Source organism: Camelus ferus, chromosome 1 (assembly GCF_009834535.1).
Source record: "Camelus ferus isolate YT-003-E chromosome 1, BCGSAC_Cfer_1.0, whole genome shotgun sequence".
NCBI classification, from domain to species: Eukaryota; Metazoa; Chordata; class Mammalia; order Artiodactyla; family Camelidae; genus Camelus; species Camelus ferus.
In genome coordinates, this window is record NC_045696.1 from 77,138,304 (window position 1) to 77,155,439 (window position 17,136).

A 17,136-nucleotide genomic window follows, 5' to 3' on the forward strand; every position below is an offset into this window, starting at 1 on the left:
CTTCTGTAAAATGATCATTTATTGAATAAGCCAACCTTTGACTTGAAATAATACCTTTACCATAAACTACACTGATATAAACACATGATCTGTTAGGGACCCTCCTGTCAATTGTTTATTCCCATATGAATTTCATGGGCTTTTATTTCATGTCTTACTTTTCCTTTTCTGAATATTTTTGACTATTTTCAAGCATTATCTTCTCTAGATCATCTTTTGAATTGTTAGATTTCATTAAAAATCTTGATTTAGAGGGCTTTGAATTTATAATTTGGGGAACAGAATTTTAAATTATTGAAATTCTTCATTTACATATGTGTGTCCATATATACAATACCCCAGTGTTGAATCATTCAGAATTTCCTTAAATTTTTCAGTTTCATTGGTATTCTCAAGAATCAATATTTGGTTTTATTCATTAATACATTACTTTTCTCTCCTCTTCCTCTCATTTAATGTATTTTCCTTCACCTTCATTACTTCTCTTTTCTACTCTCATTAGATCTTTCTTGCAATATTGTGAATTAATTTTGGTATTTTTCTTCTATCACTGAGATATATTTCAAAATGTCTTGCTTGATGATGAATGTAGTTAATTTCACTCTCACACATTTTTATACTTGCTTGCAGTGTCATTCATTTACACATACTTTTGCTTTCTAAATTTTGATTTACCCTTTAACCCAAGAGATTTTTGTTTAAATCCACTGGGCTATATATTGGTTCTATTGTATATTATCAACAATATTATTTGTGTTGTGGGATTTATTGAGATTTTCTTAGTGATCTAGTATGTGATCTTTTAAAAAAGTGTTTTGCATATGTTTTAAAAGAATGGGTATTTCTTGTTGGATATCAAATAGGGAGTTGTTCAATGGGTATAACTTTTAGTTATGCAAGATGAAGAAGTTTTAGATTAGAGATCTGTTGTGTAAGCACAGTGCTTCTAGTTAACAATCATTTGTACACTTAAAATGTGTGGAGCCTAATTTCATGTTAAGTGGTCTTATGACAACTAAAAAAAATTTAAATTCTCTATACATCAATTATAATTATATTAAGACTATTCTCTTCACCTATATTTTAATTTTGGACAGTTTAATTTGCTAATTTCTGAGAGAATTTTATTTATATCTCTAGCTAGGACTATAGGGTTGTTCCATTTTCCATGAGTGTTTATTTTATATATTTTGAAGCTGTTCATTAGATGCTTGACAATTCATGACTATTGCATTTTCTTGGTTGACTGTATATTTTGCTAGTGTGGAAACTTAATTTTAAATACTATACATTTTGAATTATATTTTATTTGATGATAAGATTAACGTTTACTTTTGGTATTATTTTATATGTTTATTTATTTTTCTGATATATATGTGTAGTTGCATTTTTTCAGTTTCAATCATTCTGTGTCACATTGTTTTATCGTGTATCTGATGGACAGCTTAGAACTGGCCTTTTCTAACGAGTATTACTGTTCATCTTTTCAAGGAGTAATGTAGTCCATTGTTATTCACTGTTATTGTGTTTGGGCTTATTCCGTGATGTCTTATTATGATTTCTATTTCCTGTGCTTCCTTGTTGGTGGTTCTATTTCATCTCTTTCTTGCTTATTGGACTTTGAAAATAACATTTTCTTTTTTCTTTCCTTATAGTGGATTGGGAGTTATACATCCTAATTCTATTCTTCTGGTGGTCACCCCTGACATTTAAATAAATATATTTAAACTTGTATTACAGAAGAAAGGGCCAAGGGCAGAAAGTACAAATGGTATTTCCCTTGTTACTCAGGAGATAGATGTGGATCAAACCTTAATCTCCTTAGGTTCAAAACTATTTTCCTTCCTAAATCTCATCCTTTCTAGAATATTTGACAGGATGGACTGTACTCTCTTGTGCTTTATCCTCCCTTGATGTATCAGCAAATGTATCAGTTAGACTGTAGTCTTGTTTTTCCCTCATAATCTTCACCAAGGTACAAACTTGGTCAGAGATGGTACATTCTTTGTTAGAAACATACTTTTCTTTAGTCAAAGAAAGCTAATAATGAACTATATGATTATTTAATCAGTTATCTTTCAATGAACAAATGGATACAGTACTATTCTTGTCACAAACGACTTTACACAGTAGCCTACTGGAGTAGACAAATAATTGAATAGAAAAAGTAGTTGCCTAGAGGTGTTAAACACATCTAAAAACCCCTTGATATTCAAGGTGTGATCTATGGAACAGCAGCATTGGTAGCCTCTGGAAGCTTTCCAGAAATGCAGAATCTCAGACCAGACTTCCTGAATTAGAATCTTCCCAAGATCCTAGGTGATTCATACGCACGTTAAAGTTTGAGAAGCACGACTATGAATTATTTGTTTTGTTTCCCAACACCTAAGATCAGAAAAAAGAAATGAAGCAAATCTCTCAAAAAGTATATAGGACTTTGTGATATACAGTTGGTCACTCCTGGATTCATAATTTTTATTATACTTACCTTTTTTCTGTTTTCATTAGTTTTATCATCTTCGGAAACTATATGAAACTTAGTTGTGTAAAGATACAACTTTTTGGTTAGGATAAAATGTAAATTCTTCAAAGAAACAGTTCTTTGTGATTAAATGCTATTCAATCACAGTCGGTTTGTAACCAGTTTTTCTCTGAGTATTACGTATTTTTTCAATTTTTGGTATGGGACTGAAAGGATTCATTCAAGTGTCACCTTTCCAATGCCTTGCAAACTGGATGACTTCACACACATAAGCCAGAACACCCTCAGTCCCCTAGCAAAGACACTAACTTAGCAACTCGCCATGGTTACTCTCTAAAACCTATTTCTTAAGGGATGTTTTTCCTGTAACTAAGAACGATTTGAATACAAGGCTGAAGAATACACTGAACTGACTTTGTACATCAACTTTAGTTGAGAGTGCGTGCTCAGGATTATCAAAATGATGTTAATCCATTATTGAATACACTTTCTTATTTTGAAGTACTGACAGATTCTTGCAGGTTTTTTAAAAATATTGAGTGGAATTTTATATCGCTTCATTCAAAGTAATAATGAAATGATTCTACACATGCTTTCCAAGTCTGTTCCATCTTTCCAGGCTATGCCAAAAATCCATCTCATAATGATGCTTTCTCTGATCACTGAAGTATTTCTGAATGTCTATAGAGAAAGAAATTTATTTGACTAATTTATAATGATCCTTAACAGTTCTTTTATTATCTTGAATAGTTATCTAACATTACATTTCCTTGTTGTATCTGGTTTACAGAATTTGACTGCAAGCTCCTTGAATACAGGAATGTATTATTTTGTACTGTTTTGCCTTACAGCTAAAATCTTTTGAGTCTCTGTTCTAAAGCTTCTGTGGTTCTTCACTAATTAAATACTGCTTCTCAAACTTTTTCACTAAAGTATTTATGATGAAGAAAGAATACAATATATTTCTGAGGACTTAAATAGAACTTAAACTTTATTTCAAATATTCTGTCCCTCAAATTTGTGCTTATTTTGGATTTTGCTTCATAATGTATTCTTTTTTGTTGTTTTACTTTTAAGTAACAAATAAAATTAATGTTCTAGGGGAATAAGATATGCTGGGGCCATGGTTAAGCTTTCCTCGTGGCCATGGCTATAGAAGCCAGCAGTAAGTTTTTTCCATTTTGGAATGTAAAGGAAACAGAGGGAGTGTAAACTCTTTTCCTCAGGATTCCAGGACTTTCTACAGTGTTGCCTCAGCTAAAAAATTCTCTCTTCCTTTTGGAGTCTACCTTTGGCTCCGGCCAACTCTGTTAGTTTCCTGGGGTTTCCATAAGGAAGTACCACAAACCGGGTGCCTTAGAACAACAGAAATTTAATGTCTCACAGTTCTGGAGGCTAGAAGTCTGAAACTGAGGAGTTGGTAGGGCCACACTTCTTCTGAAACCCGTGGAAGAAGGCCCTACCCTGACTCTTCCAGCCTCGGGGAGCCCCAGACGCTCTTTGGCCTGTGGCAGCAAAGTTTCAGTCTCTGCCTCCATCTTCACGTCATCGTCCCTCTCTGCATGTCTGTCTCTATGTCTGAAATTCCCCTTTTTATATGAACACAAATCATGTTGAATTAAGGGCCTACCCTAATGAACTTATTTTAACTTGATTGCCCCTGTAGATACTCTGTTTCCAAATAAAGCCTCTATCTGACGTACTGGCAGCTAGGACTTCAACGTATCATTTTGAGGGGGGGACATAATTCTGTCCATGACACCAACTGAACCAGCCTGTTTTCCCAGTATATCACACGTGTTTTTCTCTCTAGATAGAGTTGCCAAATTTAGCAAATAAAAATACAGAAGCTTCTCCTAAATTTTAATTTCAGGTGAACAACAAATAATTTTTAATGTAAATATGTCCTAAATAGTGCGTGGTGCATACTTTTACTGAAATTTGTTCTTTATTTGGAATCTGAATTTATCCAGGAATCCTGGATTCTATCTGATAACCTTACTTCTAGATTACTGCCTTCCTTAGTTTGGTTAAACTGTCTTTCAGAATTCCCAGGCTGACTTTTTCAAGTCAAGATTTGACTCAAGTGCCACCTACTCCAAGAAGGCTTCTGTGATCTTTCCTCTCAGAGGTAATCTCTTCTTCCTGACTTGGGCAGAATTTAATCTACATTTGCCTGTGATATTTACCAGATTCAACCTTATATTAAAATTATATATTTATCTTATCTACTGTACTAAATAGAAATTATTTGAGGGCCAGAGTTTTTTATAATTCAGTTTTCCATCTTGCTCAGCATGTAGCTCAGCTCCTTGGGGTGGTAGGCATTCAGAAAACAAAACAAAACAAAACAAAACAAAAAACACTTTGTTCTTACTTGATTTGACTTGCTGAAATAAGACAACAGCAACACTTAATAATCAAGAGAGACAGAAACAGGTGCAAAAATTTCTGCCCTATGGTGGAACTCCAAGTCTTTAACAAAACGCTCCCTGTTTTCTAAAGTGCTGCCTCTTCAGCAAACCGCTGGTGTGACCTACACTCAAACTTCATCATCAGGCACAGACTCCCCATTTCCCTGATTTATTATAAAGGATTAAAGTGCTCACTGGTATTTACTTTCGATGATTTATGCCTAGATTATGTTTACAGTCAGTGTGGAAGAAATATTGAAGGGTGTATTCATACCAACATTTTTCAGAAACAGCCTGGCTGTGTGTGGGTTGGCAGTGCATAATGAACAGAAGCAGGAGAACCAGACTCATCTTCACCAGCAGTAATCCAGTTCTGTACTGATTGTGGGATAGAGATGCTCTTTATTCATTCTTTCACTTTTCAGCCAATCATTGGGCCATTATTCATTGAATCAGTTGAGAAACATGCTTATGTTTTAAACTGGGTGATGCCTTTAATCCCTTTCTTATCATTGGTACTTTTACAATTAACATTCAGTGGAATTCCTTTATATTCTTCATGCCAAGAGACAGAAGAAATATCCTCCTTAAATTGTAATTAAAAATTTTTAATATTTTTTATATGCTATTTTTCTTCAATTGGCAAGCTGTGGGTCACCAGTTTGTAGAATACTATTAGGTATATTCCATTCTTGACACTTGGAAAAAAAAAGTTTCTGTCCACAAATAAGGTTGGAAAATACCAGGTTTAAGAGACTTCTTTATTGCAGAGTTGAGATATTTTAATATATACAATTGCTTGTATAATAATAAGTCTAATCTTTGTGTGCTTTACTTACTGATATTCTTTGGGAAACAAAACCATCTTATATTAGACTCTCATTGTACAAACTTATATTTTAGGACTAAGACTTGATCTGTATATATAAACTTATATGGTAACTTATGCTATACAGCTTCTATTGTGATTAATATCTGCTAAATGTCAGGTTAGCAAACCTTTCTTTTTTCCCCTCAAAAAAATGATGTGCAAGATACATCAAGTAATGTGTTAATTGGGTGTGTCAGTCAGAGTTCATTCAGGGAGACAGAAACGCTATGAACGTTGTGGAATAAGGAATTTATTGTGGAATACTAGCTCCCACAGTGGTAGGGGAAGGAGGGTCTGCAAGGAGGAGTTAGAGAATCAGAGCAAAGTCATTAATGGGCCTTCTAAACCCGGGGACGTCCAGTTACTAGATTGGGACCACAAGGTAGAGCTGGGAGAGAAGAGGACGGAAGGCTACTTTTCCTGAGTCTGGGGTCACTACCGGTCAGCAGGATGAGCAGATAGGAAGGAGAGCTGGACGTGGGGTGAGAGCCAGTGAGGACAAGTGGGAATCTGATGCCGCTTTGCATTCTGTTTCACACTCCTAATCATGGTGACTTTCAAAGTTTAATGGCGACTGCTTTGCTTCTGCCTTTCAGATCTCTCACACGCTTCATTTTCCTGCCAACACTAACAAGAAAATAGTCAGGGAAGGGAACTGTGGGAAGTGTAGTTCAGCTTATAGAAACTGACACAGAATAAAGGCCCTGCAGTGAGATTTGCGATATTCCTGAGTTCCTATCAGAGAAGAAACCTTTGCATCACGTGTCCTAGTTCTTCGTCCTATCTCTGCTGTTAGTGATGTATGATCTTGGGCAAGTGACTTACTTTGGGCTTCACTTTCCATATTTTCTAAAGGAGCAGCAGGGAGGCACACAGGGACTCTCTCAGTTTTGAGATTTGAAGAGAATTAGGGGCATCCTCAGCCCCTAATTTGATAAAATGTATTTTGTAGAAGCCTAACAAAGACTGTATAGTCATATTCTGGGAGTGTAATAAACATTAGATACAAGTTTGGTAAAATTCATTTGCTCTTGCCAGGACCAAAATAAGAACTGTCGAAGGAGACGCTGACTGTATTCTAGAACCATAAGGGCAGAGTTACAGAAGAAAAAGGAAAAAAAAAAAAAAAACTACCCCATTTCAAGCTGAGTTTTAAAAAAAATTCACTTTCCAGTGTCATTTCTCCCTCCAAATTATTATATGTTGCAGTTTTTCTAAGAAGTTCTAAACGATTGGTTTTTCTTGCTTTGCAGTTTTTTCAGTGATTATAAGAGATAAAACTTGCTTCATTGGTAGAGTTAATTTCTGTGTGAATTTAAATGGTTAATAGAGGAAGTAGTTTTGACATACTGAAGCAAGATTGCTTTTTCTGGTACTAAAGGGCACGTGTATGATACTTCGCTTTCCTAACCTGCTGACGCAGAACCGACTGTACTTGGCCATTTTATCTAAGGGACTTGAGTATCCGTGGGGGGTCCTGGAAGCCATTCCCAGTGGATACCAAGGGATGCCTGTATGATGCATTACTTTTGTCAAACATTTATGAGCCACCTACTGTATCCTAGTAACTCTGGTAACACTGGCAATACAGTAGTTCAAAGAAATACAAGCAACAGGCTGGCTCTGTTGCTGTGCAAATGTCCGTACAGATCATTTCAGTGGAAGGAGCTGGATTCGATGATAGATTTAGTCACACAGAAGAAGGCCAAGAAAGATATCTTCGAAGAGGTGGTATCTGAACTGAAGTGATTATTTTTCCTCTTAGTTTTGTCTGTTTGCTACAGTTTAATGAAAGGGAGTCAGCCTGACAAAAGGAAGAGAATAAGAAGGGAAATCTAGCACAGCAACATCAAATAAGAGGTGGAAAGACTGGCTCTTTGTCGCGCTGTGTGTGGGACATTGAGCTGTGCACCCTGTTTAGTTCCAGTAAAAATCCCATAGATTAGAGCTATTATTAAGTTTGTTTTTGGGGTTTTTTTTGTTTTTTTGTTTTGTTTTGTTTTGTTTGCATGTCAGGTATGACAAGAATCCAGGCTAGAGTGTTAAGGGGAGCCTAGGTTCATCTAGTGTCTAAGTTGGGCTTGTTTTCCGAAGGAGAAGATACCGAAAAGTGTTCAACACAAGTTTGGCATAGTCAGATATTTGGAGGATGGTTTTGAAATGGGTGGAATTTGTAAGGATAGGAACCAATTAAAACATAATAGTAATATTACAGGCCCAGCTGAGGATATAGAGAGCATTTTATTACATAGTCTGATCAAAAACATTGGGCTATGGGGAAATCAAAGTTAGTCATCAAATACTCACTTTTAAAATAATTACAGATCTTCATACCTTATAGCATGTAAACTGTAACCAAAACCTGATTGCAGTTTTAGTCAGGTTTTTGTTTGTTTTGTTTTTTAAATTTGGTTACTCAACCTGTGATGGGCCGTCAAGTTCCAAATAGTTGAGCTGGCATGATCTGTGTCACAGAGAGTGTAAGTAGCCAACCCTTATCTGTTGTCCCCTTCTTCATTAGTAAAAGGAGATAATAAGGCAGCAGTCCACACAGCTAAAAATAAAACATTTCCTTCCCCAGTATGTCCTGTAGTTACAAGCGGCCACGTGACCTAAATCTGCCTAATGAGTTGTAAGTGGTAGCCTGTTGGGACTTCTGGGAAGATTTTGTAAGCTTCATAAATCTACCACATTTATTTTCCTGCCTACAATCCAGCTGCCATGGCCAGACAGGCAGTGGCCATTTTTGTGACCACACATCAAGAATGATAAAGTAGGAAGATTGAGAGAGCCTGGTTACCAGAACCAGTGTGAACTATCAGTGCTGAACTGCCAAGCCCAGGTCTCTTGTTATTTGAGAAAATAAATCCCTTTCCTGGTAAAAAAAAATAAATAAATAAACTAAAAAAAAAAAAAAAAAAATATATATATATATATATATATATATATATATATATATATATATATATATATATATATATATCTCCCACTGTTTTATGGTTTTTATTATATATGGCTGAATGCATCCTGATTTCTTGGTATAATTGTGTCACCTTTCCCAAAAACAATCTCAAAAGAAGCAGTCTCGGAGGAGATGGTGATGTAAGTTGTCTCCTGAGTTTATCCAGTCAACTCATCTTGACATTCTCCAAGCAACTGAATATTCTTTGGTTGAAAGAACAACGTTCTGTAAAATGTGCAAACTTCATTTTTTTTTTCAGTAGATGAAATCTTTCAGCAACTTTTCTCACTGGTAGATTATAATAAGAAGATATGAAAAGCTTTTGGCTCACTTTGTGATTTTACAACAGAAACAAGAAAAGAATTGTGGAAGCATCCTGAAAAGAAAGGCCAGAAATGGCTAAAATAGCCACCGGACAAAACTGAATTCTACTACTTGGTCAGAGTGTCATCAAAACGTGTGATAGGTGATTAAAAAGCCAGCCTGTTTTGTCTTGAGCTGGAAAGGGTCCACCTCAATCAAGTAGTTGACAAGCAATTATCTCACATGATTTTCTTCAAAGACCTGGAGGCGTGGACCTTCCTCGGAGATCATTTTTAATTTTTCATTCAGGTTTATTTAAGCAGCATTTTAAAGCATTAGCCTATAGGTCACAAACAAGAAAACGTCACCAAAGGTTTAGGTCCAAATTGGAACCCACTCTTTGTTGTTGATTAAGATATACTGCCCCTCAGTAGTAAAAGTATGGGCAAAACCGCTAAGGGAAACTCAATCCGGGTAAACTTAAGCAGTTTGAATTGAAAAGAAAGTTGTCTAAAAGACACAGGTAAATGGAGTCTTTTCAACATGTGGTGTGGGAACAACTGGATATTATATGAAAAAACAGTCTAAACAATATACCTGATACATTTCACAAATATGAATTCAAAATGGATCATAGACCTGGATGTAAAATACAAAACTATATGACTTCTAGAAGATAAAATAGGGAAAAAAATCTACAGGACTTTGGATTTGGCAATGAGTTTGTAGCTACAACACCAAAAGCATGATCCATGAAAGAAAAAAAAAAGTTGGACTTTCTTGTAATTAAAAAGTTTTGCTCTGCAAAATACACTGTGAAGGCACTGGTGATCATGTTGTAGTGTATACCAATGATGAATTATAATGCTGTATACCTGAGATTTATATAATAAAAAAATTAAATTGAACATTAAAAAAAAAAGATATTATGAAGAGATTCAAAAGATAGACAATGTGGATGCTTCTCCACAGACAGGGAGAATATATTTGCAAAGTTCATAATAAAGAACTTGTATCCAAAATATACAAAGAGCTTTTAAAACTCAACATTTAAAAAAATGAACAACCGAATTAAAAAATGGGCAAAAAATCTGAATGGACACCTCATGGAAGAAGATTTACAAATGGCAAATAAGCACATGAAAATACACTCCGTATCATATGCCATAAGGGAATTGCAAATTAAAACAGTGAGGATATCTATACAGGCAATTAAAACAATGAGGATATTTATATATATCTATACCTGTTAGAATGGCTAAAATCCAAACAGTTCACATTAGCAAACACTGGCCAGGTTGTGGAGCATTAGGAACCCCCCATCATTGGTGTTAGGAATGAAAAGTGATTTAGCCATATTGAGAGACAGTTTTGCAATTTCTTACAAAGCTAAACGCAGTCTTACCATATGACCCAGCAATTGTGCTCCCAGGTATTTACCCATTTTATCTGAAAAGTTATACCCACATAAAAACCTGCACACAGATGTTTATAGCAGACTTATTCATAATTGCTCAAACTGGAATCAACCAAGGTAAATAGAACTGTGGCACATACATACAATGGAGTATTATTCACTAATAGAAATGAGTTATCAAGCCATGAAAAATGCATGAGGGAAACTTATATGAATCTTATTAAGTGAAAGAAGCCGATCTGAGAGTCTACATACTGTATGATTCCAACTACATGACATTCTGCAAAAGGCAAAACTATCTGTTCATTTTTTCTATAAATCTAAAACCGTTGTATATAATGAAGGGTCTATTGACTTTAAAATCTTAATTTAAAATCTTAGAGTAGTAATTTACTGTAAGTGGCACCAGAAATTGTCAACAGGTCAATTCTAAAAGGAAAGAAACAATAACCACCTTAAGGCCATGTTTTGTCATTAAACTTGTAACTAATCACAACACACCTTAAGAGGAAAGAAATATTATCTTAATTTTTACAGATGAAGACACTAAGTCTTAGTAATTCTGCAAGTTGTGTAAGATCACACAAGCAGGAACTGTTGGAACCAGGCCCAAACCCACTTCCTTCTGAGGGTAAATCCCAAAGCTGTCTAAACCCACCATAGGTATACACTTGGGCTCTGGAATGAGCAGACCTTGCTTCACATCCCAGCTCTGCCATTTCCCAGCTAGCTAACCCTAGGCAAATTACTTACATCTGTCAACCCAATTTTCTTAATCTCAAATTAACAATAATTCCACTTTATGGGGTTATTATTGGAAATAAAGGTCTTAGCCTAAAGCCTGTAACACGTTAATCAATGCAGAATTACTTCCTATGGTCAGCATCATCATCACCTGTAGCAGTGGCCATGGGTGAGTTAGTGATTGGAGGAAGTATGTGGAAAAAGAGCAAGCACATAGAAGAGCCCACAGTTATCAAAAGCAGAGAATTAATTTTTACAAAGGAAGAGGGTGCAAGACTAGTCAGAGCTGGCACAAGTCTGGGATCATGCTATTCTTCATCTTTCTTCTTTCCTTCAGCATGTTTATGTAGATAAAGTCAGGCAAAAAAAAAAAAAAAAAAGAATTTACAGGGCTATTACTTTAGCTACTCCTTTAACAGAAAAGTGAGTCATAAAAGTACTGCTCTAGGTGGATGTGAAGCCAGAGAAGCCTCTTTTTCCTACTTGTCTCTGGTATTAAGTGGATATGGTGGGAAGAATCATGCAAGAGTCTTTTTCTTTGGGGATTCTAAAGCAGAAACAGTTAGACCTCCCCCTTCAATTGCTTCCCTAAAGCACAAGTGTAACTGGCAGGTTGGAGTTCTAGAATAATTACACAACAGAGTTAAATTTCCAAAATGTTTCAAATGCTTGGGAGGAAATTCTGGATATCTAAAGTGAAGTTTCTGGATTAGTGTACCACTTATACTGACTTCGATACATGGACAAAGTCTGTGACACAATGCCTGGCAAATAGCAGGTGTGCTGTCAACACTGGATGAATGACTAACTCCTCTGTGCCCACCCCCATAGTGCTGAGCTTCCTGGGTGTGCCTCTGAAACAACTGCCATTTAACTGCCTCCTCTGGGAGAGTCTGAGGATAACTGAGTAGACTTTTGGAAGCATCAGTGAATTACTGAATAACTCCATGTATGTCTGGCCCCAAAGCACAATCCTGAAAAAGGAGGACAAGCAGTAGGTTGATGGTGATCTTCTCTGGACCAAGGAAAGGAGATGATTTTCTCTAACTCCTCTAGTAAGATTTTAAAAAATAAGAGTGGAAGCTAAGGTTGGAGCAGACATTTAGCCAGGCTCTTCACTTGGACCCTGTTATGGACTGAATATTTATGTCCCCTCAAAACTGGTATGTGGAAGCACTGACCCCTCAATGTGATAGTATTTGGAGGTGGGGCCTTTAAGAGATAATTAGGGTTAGATTAGGTCATGAGGGTGGGGCCCCAGTGAAGGGATTAGTGTCCTGATAAGAAAAGGAAGGGAAAACAGAGCTTTCTCTCTCTGACTTGTGAAAACACAGTGAGAAGGTAGCCCCCTGCAAGCCAGGCAGAGAGCTCTCACTAGAAGCTGACCATGCACCCTGATCTCAGACTTCCAGCCTTAAGACCTGTGAGGAAGTAGACTTCTGTTGTTTAAACCACCCATCGAGTGATGGTATTTTGTGACGGCAGCCCAGGCAGATTCCGACAGACTCTCTGGGCATGGTGATAGTCACAGTAGAACCTGGAGGAGAAGAAAGGAGAAGCAGCACCTGGAGTATGTGACTCTTGCTTTAATTAACAACATAAAGTGTCTGATACCGTTATGATCCAAACTGAGCTGAACAGGGCTGTACAAGGCAACCAGAGGAGGAGGTGCTTAAGGGATTGTGCTATCAGCCAGTTATTCTGAGAATTAAAGCTCATTAGTTGTTTTTTTTTGTTTGTCATGTTTTTCAGTGATCATTGTAAAGTGATATAATTTAACTTACATAACATATATTTCATCAATTCTAAGATACATTTGTTTTTGTTCATATTTTCCCATATCTGAATCTAGAATATGTTTTATAAGCAATGATATCTTTCAACATTTTCTCTTTTAATTTAATGGCTCATAAAATAATGATGCCTCTTACAATTGAACCTCTTAGAGCTGATAAAATATGATGTGAAGAACATAACAGGTACTTTCATTACCTCCTCATGTGATTATTTCTCTATTCATTCAGTAAACATGTATTTACTTAACAAATAGCATTTTGGGTTCCACTTGTACTTGGTACTGGAGTTAAAGGTGAATCAGGCCCGTGTCTTCAAAGAACTCCCTGCTGACAAGAGAGACTTGCACACAGATAAAAAGGTGAAGGATAATAAGAGTCTGAAGTAGGTCGCAGTGAGGATGAGAAGGATCACATAGAAATGGAAACGAGTAAGGAGACAGGAGTGAGAAGGAGCTGGTAAAATGTGGGTAATGGTATGAATTTTCAAGGTAGAGAATACAAATGGAAAATAGGTTTTGATAGGAACCTAATAAATTTTAGATACCTAATCTAAATAAATAAATATCAAACATTTGGGAACTGATGTGAAGGAACTGGACCTAAGGAAAGAGCCCCAGGAAGGTTATTTGCATGTTTGCATCATTGGTTTGTAGTTGGCCTGAGTATTAGTGAAATTTCTCAAGATAAACACGTGGAGTAAGAAAAATCCAAGGATAGGACTTTTGGGTACACCAGGACAAAAGTGATCAGAGAAAGAGGTAATCTGGAGGGAGTAGTCTGTGGGAAGCTACAGAGGAGAGTTCCACGAACAGACATTGCTCTTGAAAGAATTGGATGAGATGGGTCTGCAGAGTCTATTAGATGTGGAGATTTAAGTGATAGTTGATGTTATTATTAAAGGCATTCTCTGGACTAATATTTGTTTCCCTGGCTTTTAATTAAGCAGTTGTTGAGCAATGACTATGTAAAGAGTATGTTTTCATGTGTTGCAAACTACTAAGGAAAGCTTTGTTTTATATGTTACACAACATGTCTTATACAGGTCCTGTCCAACTGAATTCCTTCAAGATTTAGTGTAAGGAAAATTTCTGTCTATTTGCAGAACTATTACATTTCCTTTAATCAGAAATGAGAATATGTGATCCATTATTTCACTTTTTCTCTTGGCTGCCAGGAAAAGAAATGCTCAATCTTAGTGACCTTCTGACCTCTGACTCTGGGTAGAATAATCTCTTTTTGCTCTTTCTTTCCTAATCTCATTTTGATTTTATCATTTATGTTCTTGTGTGCTTTTTAAAAGGAATTTCAAATATATTTTGGATAGATGGGAAATATAAATTATAGATAACTAAGAATAAATAAAAACATGACCATCATGATGTGTTTTAGAATTCATTTGATTTTTCTACTGAAATAAGGTCTAGGGCATGAGTTACTAGTTAATATTAATGTGTAGAAATGAAGGTTTCCATTGTTGGTCTCCCTTTGCGTGGTCTGTGACAGCAGCTCTTTATTCAAACTATTTTAAGAGTTGAGCTCATGTCATTAATGATTCAGGTGCACTAATCAAATAATAAACCCTAAATCCACATTGATTTCAATCTCTATTCAGGACACTAGGGAAAATAATCAGTGTTTGCAGAAGGAATGAGGAAGATTGGGAGGGAAATAAATGTTATTTTTAAAACCCCTTTGGAATATATTAAATAGGGAGAAAAATTTGACAGCTATTTTAAAGTTAATTGACAGCTTTTCGTAAAAATATCATATTCTTTTCTAATTTAAGTGACAGTTACGCCATAACACACTTAGAAATTTTAGTATAGAAAGTAGTATGTTTTTTATTGTTTTAAGAATGTTCTTAAATTTATCTCATTGGTGATAACTGAGAAAATAGAAGTACCCAAATTTCTTACAGAGTTTTATGGATCATGCCCTGGGTGGATGTGATCAGTTTTCAATGGTTTTTAACAAAAAGTCTGATAGGAGCAGAGGATGACCTACTAATGGTTAGTCATAGGTACAACTTTTAAGAAATTACAAGACGTCAGTTACTGTGCACACAGTCTTACATGCATTGTTGTATTAAGTCCTCACACCAGAATGATCATTATCACTGTTTTTCAAATGAGGAAACAGGGTCCAAAACATCACCCAGCCCAAAGTGCCAGACTTAGGATTTAAACCTATGATTTTAATCATTATATTCTATTGACGTGGAATTCATTCTTCTCAACTGCAGTTATTCTTCAAGTTTTGCCTACTTTACCTTTTAAATATTTATGAAGTCCATTCTCTAACCATTGTCAGTATTCATTCCTAGGTCACTCTATCTTTGTTTTATTCCTGAACTATTGCAAAAGCGTCAAAGTTAGAGATTTCCAGGATGGCAGAATGAAGAGGATACCATATTCTTTATTCAGAAAGCAACTATAAAACTATAGAAAATGATCAAAAACGACCAGAGCCCTGGAAATTGACAATGATTTAAAACAAAATGAGAAGCACTGGTTAGTGAAAAGTTAACCCTTCAGATAAGGAAAGTGGGAATCCAAAGCATTCTTACACCATCGCTGCATCCACTTTGATAATAAATAGCAAAATGGCAGACATAAATTCAGCCATACCAATAATTACATAAAATGTGAGCAGACTAAGTACCCAAACCCAATGTAGACATTGTCAGACTGAAAACAAAGAAAGGTCCAACTCAATGCTCTCTGTAAGAAACACATTGTAGATTTAAATGGAATTACATTGAAAGTGAAAGGATGGAAAAAATATACCATGCAAACAGTAACCATCAAGGATCTGGAATGACTACATTAATGTTAGACAAAATTGACTTTAAGACAGATTCATGACTACAAAGAGGAACATTTTGCAGTGATAGAAGGGTCATTTTTTCAGAAAGTTATAATAATACTAAATATACACACCTAATGAGAGTGCCCCTGAATATGTAACGCAAAAGCTAACGAAGTGAAAGGAGAAACAGACATCTGAACAGTAATAACTGGAGACTTTTACACTCCACTCTCAAAAATGGATGAACTAGACAGAAGGTCAGCAAGGATATAGAAGACTGAACGACACTAACCACCACCTTGACCTACCTGACATTTATGAAGCACTCCAGTCACTCATCAGTTGGATACGTATTCTTTTCAAATGCACATGGTGAATATCCAGATTAGATAAAGTGTTAGTCTGCAAAACAAATTTCAATGAATTTAAAATGACCAAAGTCATGCAAACTATGTCCTCTGAACACAACAGAATTAAATTAGAATTGAACCAAGCCCTAGGCATCATCCCAAAGGGTACAAAATCCCAGTCCACTAGACTTGAAACCTTGTTCACCTGTACCTTATTTATGCATGTTGATTAGTATCTCTAAAATATTTAGACTGCACTTGTGTAGAATACTGCTGAATCTACTATTAATAGCCGGTAAGAAAAATAACAAGAAATTCATCTCATCAATTTAGTCATGAAATATTTCCTGAGTGCCAACTCTGTGCCAGGTACTGTTTTGGTGTTGACGACACAGTAATGAGCAAGAACAAACTTCTAAAAAAAAAACCCAAAAAACCCCAAAAACTCCTGCTGTCACTGAGCTTACATTTTAGAGGGAGATAAAAGAAAATCAAGTAATATATAAATTTCATATATATTTGAGAGTAATAAATGTTATGACGGAATATTAAAGAGGTCATGAAGGTAGGGAATGCTGGGGTGATGAGGTAGGGTTGTAAATTTAAAGTCAGGAAAGTCCTATTGAGAAGGTGATATTTGAGCAAAAGCTTGGAGGACTCAGACCTGACCTGCTTACAGTCCACTATCAATACCTTTTCCAGCAACACATGCATGGACCCAGATCATTTTTATTATCACAACAGTTTGCATGTTATTTTGAAATTATTTATTTGTGTTATTCTTTATGTCCAAGGACAAGATTGAAGACCAAATATCCCTCATCTTTCTGTTCTCAGTGCCTAATATAGTGAACAGTACAGATAACCTATTCAATACATATTTCTGAAACTGAATTGGTTATACACATGTATAATGGTCAGTGAATAAAGCCAATGATTTCATTTCTTTTTATTTTAATTTAATTTATTTTTAAATTAAATTTAATTTT

At 35.6% G+C, this 17,136-nt stretch overlaps 1 long non-coding RNA gene across 1 annotated transcript in view; it reads left to right on the forward strand.

Annotated features, from left to right (window-relative positions):
* Positions 1-4,480: 4,480 nt before the first annotated feature.
* LOC116665017 overlaps positions 4,481-17,136 on the forward strand; it is a 471,111-nt gene continuing 458,455 nt past the window's right edge. Inside the window, exon 1 of the long non-coding RNA XR_004321597.1 lies at positions 4,481-4,613. This is a non-coding gene — a long non-coding RNA (uncharacterized LOC116665017). The remainder of the gene's footprint in view (positions 4,614-17,136) is intronic.